The sequence below is a fragment of the Takifugu rubripes genome, chromosome 13 (assembly GCF_901000725.2).
Source record: "Takifugu rubripes chromosome 13, fTakRub1.2, whole genome shotgun sequence".
Lineage (NCBI taxonomy): Eukaryota > Metazoa > Chordata > Actinopteri > Tetraodontiformes > Tetraodontidae > Takifugu > Takifugu rubripes.
Genome location: NC_042297.1, coordinates 20,924,037 through 20,935,199, shown reverse-complemented (window position 1 = coordinate 20,935,199; position 11,163 = coordinate 20,924,037). Strand labels below are relative to the sequence as shown.

Here is an 11,163-nt window from a genome sequence, read left to right as displayed (position 1 = left end):
ATTATCAGGCTTCACCTTGATGACAGCAGTTGCTACAAACTGTGACTTTTTCGATATTTATTCATAAAAAGTGGCGGTCGTGTTTTCCGTGAACCTGCAACAGGTGTTGTGCAGGTAAACCTTGTGACTTATCTGAACCTCCAGCAGCGGGTTGGGGTCAGATGTGCAGCTACATCCCGCCGTGGTTGTGTTTCGAGGCTGAACCACCATAAACATAAATGATGTTATAAATAATGCCACTGTTTTAGCTAAAATCCCCTTTTTATGTCTACAGCCCTATAAAGTTGCTATCCGGACTCGTAATGGAGCTTCAGTTTCCCTTTTACCAAGGCCGGCTAAAAGCCTCAAATGCTGTTTCACGACCTCTGATGTTTGTGTCAATTTGAACAAGACGGTGAGTAAATGGGCAACCGCGCCGCCTGCCTGTCTCTCAGGAAGACACCGTGACGGCGCAGGTACGGGCCAGTCACGACTGGCTGTGTTCGGGCCATTATTTGGAGGCGCAGCCATTAAGAGGTCTCGATACTGTGCAACGCAGCAGGGTGCTCGACATGCGCGCTGGAAACCGCACGGCTCGGTCCCTGCTTATCAGCCTGTCAATAAAACGAGATGGGTATACAGCGGTCGAGCCAGGTGCTCCCTTTCCCTTCCCACACAGCCGCGCTCTCCAGAAGCAGATCAGGCGTAAAGGCAAATCTGTCCAGCCGGTTTTCCCTCTGCCGTCACCACGCTGCTGCTGCACACCACCCCCACCCCACCCCACCCCCACCCTCCACCCCCACGGGATCCTCATTTCTAATAGATGTATGAGAACTCTGGCGCTCATCAAAATCTCCACCAATCCGGAGTATGAGCGCGGGTTCCTGCCAGTAAAGGCAGCAGACACAGTTGTGCTTACAAGCTTTGGAATCGGGTCCCAAATTCACAGAACTCGAATAAAAAAGCCACGTTACTTGGGAGGCTTCGTGCGCGTCCCGGGGACATCGCCAATCACTTGCTGATCAAAATTTGAGGCAAATTGTGTCATGTTCGACCTCCCCTCTTTAGCCATGCAGAACATCATGCTGCCATCTCTCTACGCCTCATGAGCTGATTGTTGACTGTGGCAGGCAGAGAAAGAATGTCCAGGGGACCCAGCGCGGTGCCAGAGAGCAGAGGGTGATGCTGCGTTCAAAGACACACGTCCCAGCCAAAGGAGACGGAATGGAGCTCCAACCTGCAATGGAGATTCATTGCAAAGAAAAGGTAAGTTTCACGGTTAATCCTGAATTCTGAATCTTTTGGTCTCTCTAAAATAGCTCCGGCTTGGATGTGGAATCGTGCGTCGAAACACGCCAAACTGTGTCTTAACGTTAAGTGGCTATAAAAAGGTGTTTTCCAAAGTTGGGAGCTGATGCCGCCAGAGTGGATACGATGCTCGGGCCTGCTGGGCTGCTCACACAGCAGGCGCGTGGCGAGCAGAGATGTTTGGATTGCTCATCTGATATTTTCAATTTAAGACGTAGTGTCCAAAGATAATATAATTACACCTCCTCCCTCTCTCGAACACACACAAACACACACACACACACACGCACACACACGCACACTCACACACAAGCACATATAACACGCTCTCCCCCTCTCTCGCGCTCTCTTTCCCCCTGTGTGAAATGTTTTAATAAGCCCTACACGCTCTGTGTGCAGAGTTTGATTTGTTTTCTCTCCATGCTCCCCGGCCCTGGATCGAGACATTAGCCGAATTCCCTCGGGGTGATTGGATGCAATTTGTCCGGAGTAGACAGGCACGTCCTGGATGTTAGGAATTCACTTTGGCTCAACGTGACAAGTCTGACTTCGATCTACAATTGCATCTGAATGTGCAGTCAGCGGAAGGATCCCATGCCATTAAGTGTTCTTCTCCCTCGATTATTTCCCCCTTTCTTCATAAAATAAGGAAAATTTCCATAATGGCCGAATTTGCGATACCTTCGGAGTGCTGTGGTGAGGCGTGTGCGCGTTGCCGCTTGTGCATCGGTGGCTGCGCGTATGGTCAGTTAGCCAAAATAGACTGGAGAGACAAGGTCGAAGCGAAGGGATATGATGCCCCAAATCTATGACCCTTTAAATTAGATTAAAGATTGACAGCGTGTTGAATTAAAAAAACAGAAGACTGACACCTGCCACACAGGCTTGCTCGTGATTGATTCTGATGCTTCGTGTTGGCAACAATAATGCTGCTGTTTGTTGTGTGTGTGTGTGTGTGTGTGTGTGCGCGCGCGCGTGTGCGTGTGCGTGAGTGTGTTTGCTTTCCCCCCCTTTGCGCAGGGCTGAGTGCGCGCGTTTATCACTCGCTTGCCAGGAGTGGCTGAAGTCAGTGTCCGTGTCGCGCTGTGAGCTGACAGGGGAAAATGGGAGCTAACGAGGTTGTCAGATGTCCTGACAAGACAAATGAGAGCTCGTCACTCCGCGCGCTTTAATAACGTTTAATGGAAACGTATTGCACCGTTCAAAATAAAGTGTTGCGCGCACGGGGGATCCAGCCACGACGCAGTCAATTACGCACGGAGAGGTGTGCGCGTCGCTAAAGGATGCTGGGCTGGATCTGCGCAGAACCACAGGGTTGCATCGGTGTGAGTCCAATCAGCGCGCGCGGCCAACAGAAGGATTCCTTCCGCGTTTCTTACTGTCAGTGTGTAATTAGCTCATCAGTCAATAAGAAAGTGACCATTTAAGTCACAGCTTCTCCCTCTCTCTCCTTCAGAGCGCGTCATAGCAACTGTTGAAGAACACACTGGCATCTTCTTACTGATCCCATTTCACCCGAACCTCGGTGTCCCGGCGGGAGCAGCGGTTCACGTGCACGCCTCCATGTTCAGATGAAGCTTCTCTCCCGTTTCATCCGAGCGACCTTCTGCTGCAGTGGTTCAAAATGCTGAAATGGAACCTGTCTACTTTATTAATTTACAGATGTGATTAATTTGGTTGTCGCCCAGAAGGTGCGCGTGTCGACTTGCGTCTGCGTCACCTGCTGAGTCACCTGGACTCAGGTGGCTTTTGTCACCGGACATAAACGGACCTGGCGAACGGCGCTTCCAAATGAGCCGGGGAGAAAATTCAGCCAGAGCATCCAGGTTGTTTCTACGGAAGTCCTTTACTCAGTGTGATTAATGTGAATTAAAAACATAATTGCACCCTCTTTGCATGATTGCGACATTTCATTACCGCGCACTCAGGCTCGCCCCTGCACGAGTGAGTGACAGGTGACGCCCTGATCGTTCTTTCCAGGTGGAGGAGGCTTAAAGTGCGCGCAAAAAATAGACACAATTCCACTAATGTCATCACCTGGTCTGTGGTGAAGCACGAGCATCGGCTGCGGAGGAGCGCACGAGGGTGGAAAGGTAATTATACCGGTGCGCACGTGACAGACACACACAAAAAATGTCCAAATAAATCCTCACGTGATGCCAGTGCTGCGCGCACGGAGGCCAAACGGGACCTTTTGAAAAAGAAAAAAACCAAACCCCGACCAAGCCCGTGGCTCGGAGCGCGCGACAGAATATAAAACAAGCAATGTGACAAACTCACGCAGATCTGGGTGATACGGATAAATGGATGCAGCGGCACAACCGCTGCACGTGGACCCACACTGATGACTGGGCCGTGTAAAACAACACACACTAAATCAGGCAATAACGACGACAAACCGTCTGGAAAATGGACGCGCACAGTGCAGCAAGAAATCACTTGTCGTCGCTTCGCTCCTTCTCTGCGTCCGCATGACAAATCCGCTCCTGCAGTAAATATTTTGAGGATAATTGAACTGATTGTTATTTGCAGTTTCTCTGTCTGAATAGAAAAGCGGCGCCCTCATAATGGCTTTCAGACCATTGGCACAATATATTGTGGCATAATGTGGCGCGTTCTAAATGGCCAACATGTAATTCTCCGGAATGTATATTTCTACGGATTTGCTGTTTTGGTGTTTTCTTTCTCCTTTAGGAAATAAGACTTGGGTGGGGAGGTCAGATCCAAACATTTTCAAATGTGAGAGAAAAGCTCCGTTAAAACGTGGCAAAGGTTGACCCCCAACACTTTAGTCTTAAAGAAACTCCGAGAGGGAAAACGTCCTCAGTCTGATGGAAACAAAAGGGTGGCAAAGAAAAGCAGGCAAATGTCTATTTGACAACATGTTTGTCACTTCTTCTCGGGGCGCTTTTTTGTACCTTGAACGTACAGATTATTGAGGACTCCTGTGTGAAAAATAAAGATAAGTTCCGGGTCAGTGCTTCACTATTGATCTTATTCACTCCATTCCTCATAGGCCGGTTATTCAGCAGCACCCCGCTGTGGATACACACTACATTTCAGCCACGTTAAGCCTACAAACTGGATACAGAAAGGCTTTATCTGGGCCTCGAAACGTTTCTAAATCTAATCACAAACGGGACCGTAATTAGACAAGTAATTACCAGCGTAATTAACAGCCTCTTTCTGCTCGCTGTGCTTTGATATGGATGGGAAGCGAGCGCGGGCGCTTTGCGCACGGGCAGAGGCAAACGGCAGCGGATAAAGTCTTTATTATTATTGCTGGAAACCCATCTGGTAATAGCCTTGCCCGAGACCTCCTCCCCCTTAATCAAGGTTTTAATTAAAGACGGTTGAGGGCCATGGAGAACATGAAGGCCAGTAATTAAGACTAACATTGGACCCTAACAGATGCAACCCTCCTCCTGCGTTGGCGCAAAGAACGCACAAACCAAGACGCGCACAGTCTTGCGCACACGTGTGTTGCTCGCCAAGATTGAAAATGAGGCTGAAACCACGTTTATCAACACGAAAAATGAGGAATAAATAAAAAGTGGGAATAAATCGCGAATTTAAAGCAATTCCTAAGAATTTATGCGCCAAACCCCACATTTCAAATCCCTTGTCTGGGTGTTTGTTTTCATATTTGTTTGACGTGTATTGATTTTAAGGCATCTCTGGGCTTTGTGTCGCTGGGGAGAGAAAGCCCCCGGTCACCCTGCATTAGTGTGATGCCTGCGCACTCTAGCAGGACATCTGATGACCCGAACGGAAATGAGATTTCAAGAAAAAGCTTCTCATGATTCTATCTGTGCGGTTTTTTATTTTTATTTTTATTTTTTGCAGATTCATCATTGAATTATTAGTATTTATTTATTTATTTTATTTTATTTTATTTTATTTTATATTGCGAAAGATCATCATGCTCTTTCCAAAGCAGAGACTCATGGACTGACTCCATTTTTTGACCGTGCGTTTTCGTGTTCTTGCGCACCAGGTTACTCCCTCAGTCGAAGGATGAAGTTTTAAAAATTGTCATCAGATGAGATAACAGATGGGCAGAGGTTTGGCCAGAGTCCCCCGCAAAGCTCCCCGCATGCTTAAACACCACTGGACACAGCCTACACGATGGCTGCACTTTGGCTTCTCAGCCTCGTCACAGCTGCTTTGGCAACCGGCTAAAAAATGGCTCGGAGATCATTTTAAAAGCGACTCATGCAAAGAGTTGATATTGTTGATCAGAGTGAGGAACCCAAGTCCACATTTCATCAGTACTGCATACAGAATGCCTAACAAAGTGTTTTAAAATATTAATACAACTAAAATACTTATTTAAGACTGCAGACCACAATATTTATTTCACAAAACGTCAAACGCGCCGCGCTTCACCCGTGAGGCGCCGTTATCTCCACTTGTAGATCTTTTCTGCCCCCTAGCGTCTAGTGAGCTAACTACCAGCGCTGGACCGGGAAGGTCGTTTAATAACTTAATCATTCTGCTGCTGGCTTTAGCTTTAATCCTCTGAACCATCGTGGCTTTCAGGTGAATTACTTTCTATGACACAACTGCTTGTGAAATGTGAGTATTCTGGTTTACTTCATCGCAAGCAGGGCAAACGTTTTGTTTCATGGATTTCGCTTTTAAACTTCTCACCTAAAGACTTAAAACTACCGTTGGAAGTAGTTTGGCTGTTGGAGTGTCTCCGTGTCAGGCCTCGGGCTGCTGCATGAAACCATCTTGTAAATGGCGGCTGACATATATTGATGTATTGTTGTCATTGTCCCAGATTGTGCAGTGATGCAGTTAATGCTTGTATGTAGTTCCCTGGCACGTCAGTCGAAATGACCCCTCAAATGTCTGAGTTTATGTTGGCAGACTGCACTCATCCACCAGGAATCTAATATGTAATAAATAGCTAATACCTGCGGAAATGAAGAATACACCACATTTACCGCTAAAAATAACAGAATGCTCCATGTAAACCCTCAGATTCCATTTATATTTATACTGTACCGCCTCTACTGTTTAATCCCGGTTTAACTCCTACCTGGAATTTACATTGGAATTGAAACTCGTTGGATGAAAAACACTTGATTAGAGGTTGAAACTAACCACCACTGCATCACTGGTTACAGCAGAACGGCGTTCTAAAACTTTCTCTTCCAGGTTCATCAGTAGGGCGCAGGCAATTAGCCATAATATCCCGTTAATGTTAAAAGAATGAGGCTTAATTTTCCATCTGGTTGCATGGACAGAAATGTCAAACGTATTGGAATGAGACCGTTGCTCAAAAGGAGCCTGCTTGATGAAAAAGAATTTTTTTTTTTTTGCTGCCCATGCGTAATTTAGCCAAATAATGGTCTGTGAGACTGGAAACTAATCTCACCCCCAAATCATCTATCATACACTGTAGCTATAATGAGTGATTTAACTGAAAATACAAAGATTTCTGATCATTTGGAGGAATAACTTCACGGAATCTGCACCAGGACGACGCGTTTCCCTTAAAGGAGCTGAGTCTCTCCCTCTGTACGCACGGAGGAAGGCTGGCTTTTACTTGACAACCCGCGCCTTTAAGTGCAGGATTTAAGTGCAGTGTTTTATCTACACCTAAGATAGCCACGGCCCTGGACGATTTAACAGGCAATTTAACCGTCCGTGTGTTAGTGAAGCTGTCTGAGCTCCGTTCTCTGCCAGTGTGCCACGGCATGATGGATGTCGGCAGTCTGGGGCTGGCTGAGGACACACACAGACACACACTAGCCTGCTGAATACACAGACACGCCGCCCCGCCATATTTCCCCAATACAAACGCATATGGGCCAATCCGCAGCCAAACCTCCCCTCCATTAAGTCAACATCTTGCGCTGGCGGTTGGAACAGTGCGGGGCTGGAGTCGGGTCGTCCAAATCCGTCAGTAAGAGGAGGCAGAGGCGTTTGTCATCTTCCTCTCTGGGCACCATCCTCCTAGAAAAGGGAGAGGGGGGACAGAGGGTGGTGAAGCTGCGCAGCATCTGGCACTGGAAGCTCCAGCTGCAGGGAGAGACGGGGACAGGAGCTCCGCTGCGGCCCAGGGGAGACGCTGCAGCCAAAAGCGCCCCAGCGTCACCCTTATCTGCTGGGAAGGAGAGAGGGATGGGGGTGGAAATCAGCAAAATTATTACTATTATTATTATTAGAATCATTATTATTACTATTATTATTATTATATCATCATCATTATTCACTGGAGTTCTGATTTGGTGCTCTGAGAAATTTGCCACACATAAAAGTGCAGAGGTGTGAAAGAAAGTATCGTAATCACAAGTGACTAATGACTGTGAGCAAAATGCCACCCAAGTGCTGACCCACACCCAGGCCAGAGTCACGCAGCCCAACCAGGCCCCCAGACAGTCTTTAGCATCGTCAGCACACAAATGATGCTCAGCCAGAGGCACATTTAGCACCAGACCCCTTTGGCCTCTGAGTGCGCTGTGTCTCAGATCTTTGGATGATTCAAAGCCCCAGGACTGCGTTTAGTCTTAGCACTTCATGTCCTGTAGTGCATTCAGGGCTCTGAGTGATGGGAGGAGATTAATTTAGATGTTTGGAGGGAAGACGACTGAGAACATGCGCTGCTCTCTTATTGTGAAATGTGACCTTTATGCAGGGAAAATCTGGGGGGCTGTGTGGCCCCTCTCCTCAATCTGCGTTGTCCTCTGGGATTAATTAACCTCATTCTTCCATTAGGCCTCTGGGAGTTGTACTTCTTAGATGGGAGGCCGCGCAGCAGACGGCATCCAGTGTTATTGTGATCAGGTAGGCCTGCCCTGGCTTTGTATGAAATATTCTCATATTTTAAATCAAGAATGTGCATTTTTAAGAGACAACAATTAGCCAAAAATGTGTTTGATGCCAGTAATGATGCGTCTGACTGGGTCTGTCTTTAGCTATTGTCCTCACACGTCTCTGTGATAAATGTCATATTCCCAAAAGAGAGGAGGCACATTTTTATTATTTTCCCGCCTCAAAATTGGCCGATTAAAGTCAATCATGTGGACGGCTCCAGAAAGCCAGAGGGTGCCAGCTCACACGGCGAGCACCGGTCCCCGCAGCCTCATCATCGCGGTCCCCCAGACGGCCCAGACGGTCCAGACGGTCCTGCTCTTCAGCAGCAGCAGCAGCAGCAGCAGCAGCAGCAGCAGCAGCAGCAGCTCGGGCTAATCTGCTTCTCAAGGCCTCCATTACGACCTGTCAGGGCATAAATTGACAGTAAATTGCCACACGTTTATTAACAGGGCGGTAAAACAGCGTCCTTAACCGCTTTGCTCTTCCCCCAATGACCAATGGGATCAATTAAGATGTGACATGAAATGATGCTGCTCCAAAACAAACTGCCTCTAACACACACACACACACACACACACACACACACACACACACACACACACACACACAGGTCTACTGCCATGTTGTTGTTTCTTGATGAGCCTCCAGACAAACGCATCTTTGCAGTCCTGAAAACGTCCTGGCTCACGCGGAGCTCTCTGCCTCTGCAATATTCCACCCTAATTACTGGAGCAAATGTGTTCAAATGGAGGCGATGCTGCTCCCTGATCCCTTCTACACTAATCAGTATGCTGAGGTATGGCTGCCAGACCATAAATTGTTGACTTAATTAAAAACCAGGACCCCTCTGTCATCTAATTACAGGGAGAAAAGGTTATTGCTTCAATGCAATTTTCCAAATATGATTCCCTCACAGTTATTAAGGGCTCAGTCGTCCTTTATTGTTTCCGATTTTTCAGTAAGGGAATGGCTCCGGTGACAGACGTAATGACTCGGGGAAAACGCTTCATCTCGATGGCGGCCTGGCACGGCCATTTGTCTAAGATAAGTGGAGCGGACAGCGCCGTGGAAATGTCACGGGAGGCATCCCATGATTGGCTCCACTTTACAGTTGTCATTAAACAGAGCAAAGGTTTCTTTTCTCCCATGTGGCACCAATGAGAAGTTTATTAATCTGTGCAGAATCGGAGGGGCCTGTGGAGGGAGAAGGCTCCCTCATGAAATCCTCTGCTTTACCTCCAGGTAAAAATGATCAACGCTGTGATCTCAGAGCAAGTGCGGGGAAAATCCGACACATTTACTGCACAGCTGCAGTGACACAGGAACGTTTGACTAAACTCAAGATTCAAGATTCAAGAGTACTTTATTGATCCCTTTAGGGGGTGTCCACCAGGGAAATTAGCAGACAGTCGCCGGTATTTTCCAGAAAGGCATGGCCAGTCAGTAACAATGGGCTCTAGCCAAGGAATTACAAGCCCAGTGGCCCTTTGTTATTGTCATCTATACTTGATTAGTCAAAGCAAACAGTTTTAATTAATGAAAAGTATCAGCCTAAACAAAGCAGTTGGAGGTGTGCTTGAAGTGGAGTTGTAGTTCATCCTCTTAAATTAGGTTTGTGGGGAATGCTGATCTTCTCGAGTCTGGTTAAAGTCCATTATTATGATCAGGATCCTCAATTTCTGCTTCCCTTTATTGGGACTTTGTTACTTCAGGGACTCACAGTTCAACACAACGTCTCTGTTGTCGGCTCCTTGGATGACGGTGAAGAGTTCCCAAAGAATGGCTTGGGGGGGCAAGAGCTTTCATCTAGCAAACATGATTGGAAAATCTTTGTTTTCTCAACTCATTAAAGAATTATTGATAAGTTCAGACCGATTCTTTGTGCTCCAACGAATCAAAAATCTCCTTCTGCATGCACACAAACAGAAAATCCCCAATCAGATTTAATAAGCACATTTGTGAGCGTGGGCTGTGCAGCGAGCGGCCGCAGCAGGCCTGTGTGCCCCGGACATTAATGCTCTGTGTCTCCCACCATAGGGTTTTCTTAATTACATTAACCAAATGCCTTCTGCAGCGTGTGTAATCTCATGGTTAACTGAACATCCCTGTAGCTGCAGACCCCTCCCTCCCCTCTGCTCATTCCTCGGTGAAATATTCATGCGGAAAAACTCCTCACTCACCCACTAAGATGCAGACAATTGGTCAGCAGCACCAGCGCAGTTTAAAGTGAATCATAATTTTGGCCTCATTTTAAATACATAAATAGAATGTGCTTTAAAAATGCCGTCTGGATCAGATGATCAAATAAGTGACGGGCTTTATTCAAGGTCAAACACCTTGACTTGACTGAAACATTCAGTAATGGGACTCTTTTAATCAAAATTCTGAATGTTTCGAAAAGAAGGATGTTAATGCACAGTTGTGATGATTTCAGAACAGAAAAACCAAATTTCTTCATATATGCACAACACGCTAATTCAAATTGACTAGGCAGTACTAATTTAAATAAATTAACTATTCATTAATTGAATAAAGATGCTAGTTGGCTTCAGGGCCCTTTCATAATCATAAACTGGGGTGTACTATTTATGCAAAACAGCAGAGTGCCATGTGCTGGCTTATTATGCTACTGATGAATGGCAAAGTACACATTTCTCCTGCCCAGAAGAGAGGATGAGGCATGGCAGCTTCAGCAAGTCGTTTCCAGGGTTTGGAGTCTGCTCGCCCACATTACAGCGCGTTGAGATGCGTCTGAGTAATGTGACTCTTCCCGAAGCCCCTCCCTGTCAGGCCTGGATGACAGACCCTCATGGCACACAATAACGCAAAGATTTCTGTTGCTTTTGTCCGTTTATTTCATCTCAAGGGGATTTGATATTTTCCCTGGAAATCCTGGATTTTAACTAGTTATATACTGTAACCTGTTAAAACATCAGATGGACAAATTTAAATATATATAAATAAATTTGTGCTGCTTATTCTAAGATGACATGCAGGTCAAGGTCAATTTAACATCCCATGGGGAAATTTGTTTTACTGCCAGCATCC

The 11,163-nt window shown here is 46.7% G+C and overlaps 1 long non-coding RNA gene across 4 annotated transcripts; it reads left to right on the top strand.

Annotated features, from left to right (window-relative positions):
- The first annotated feature begins 5,753 nt into the window (after positions 1 to 5,753).
- Positions 5,754 to 9,948, top strand: LOC115252044 (uncharacterized). 4 transcript variants are annotated; one of them, XR_003890489.1, is made up of 5 exons: positions 5,754 to 5,829; positions 8,017 to 8,085; positions 8,782 to 8,911; positions 9,075 to 9,357; positions 9,828 to 9,948. It is a non-coding gene; the product is annotated as an uncharacterized lncRNA (long non-coding RNA). The 4 variants fall into 4 exon arrangements; XR_003890488.1 differs by having other exon boundaries at positions 5,754 to 5,865; XR_003890491.1 differs by lacking the exon at positions 8,782 to 8,911.
- The last annotated feature ends 1,215 nt before the right edge of the window (positions 9,949 to 11,163 follow it).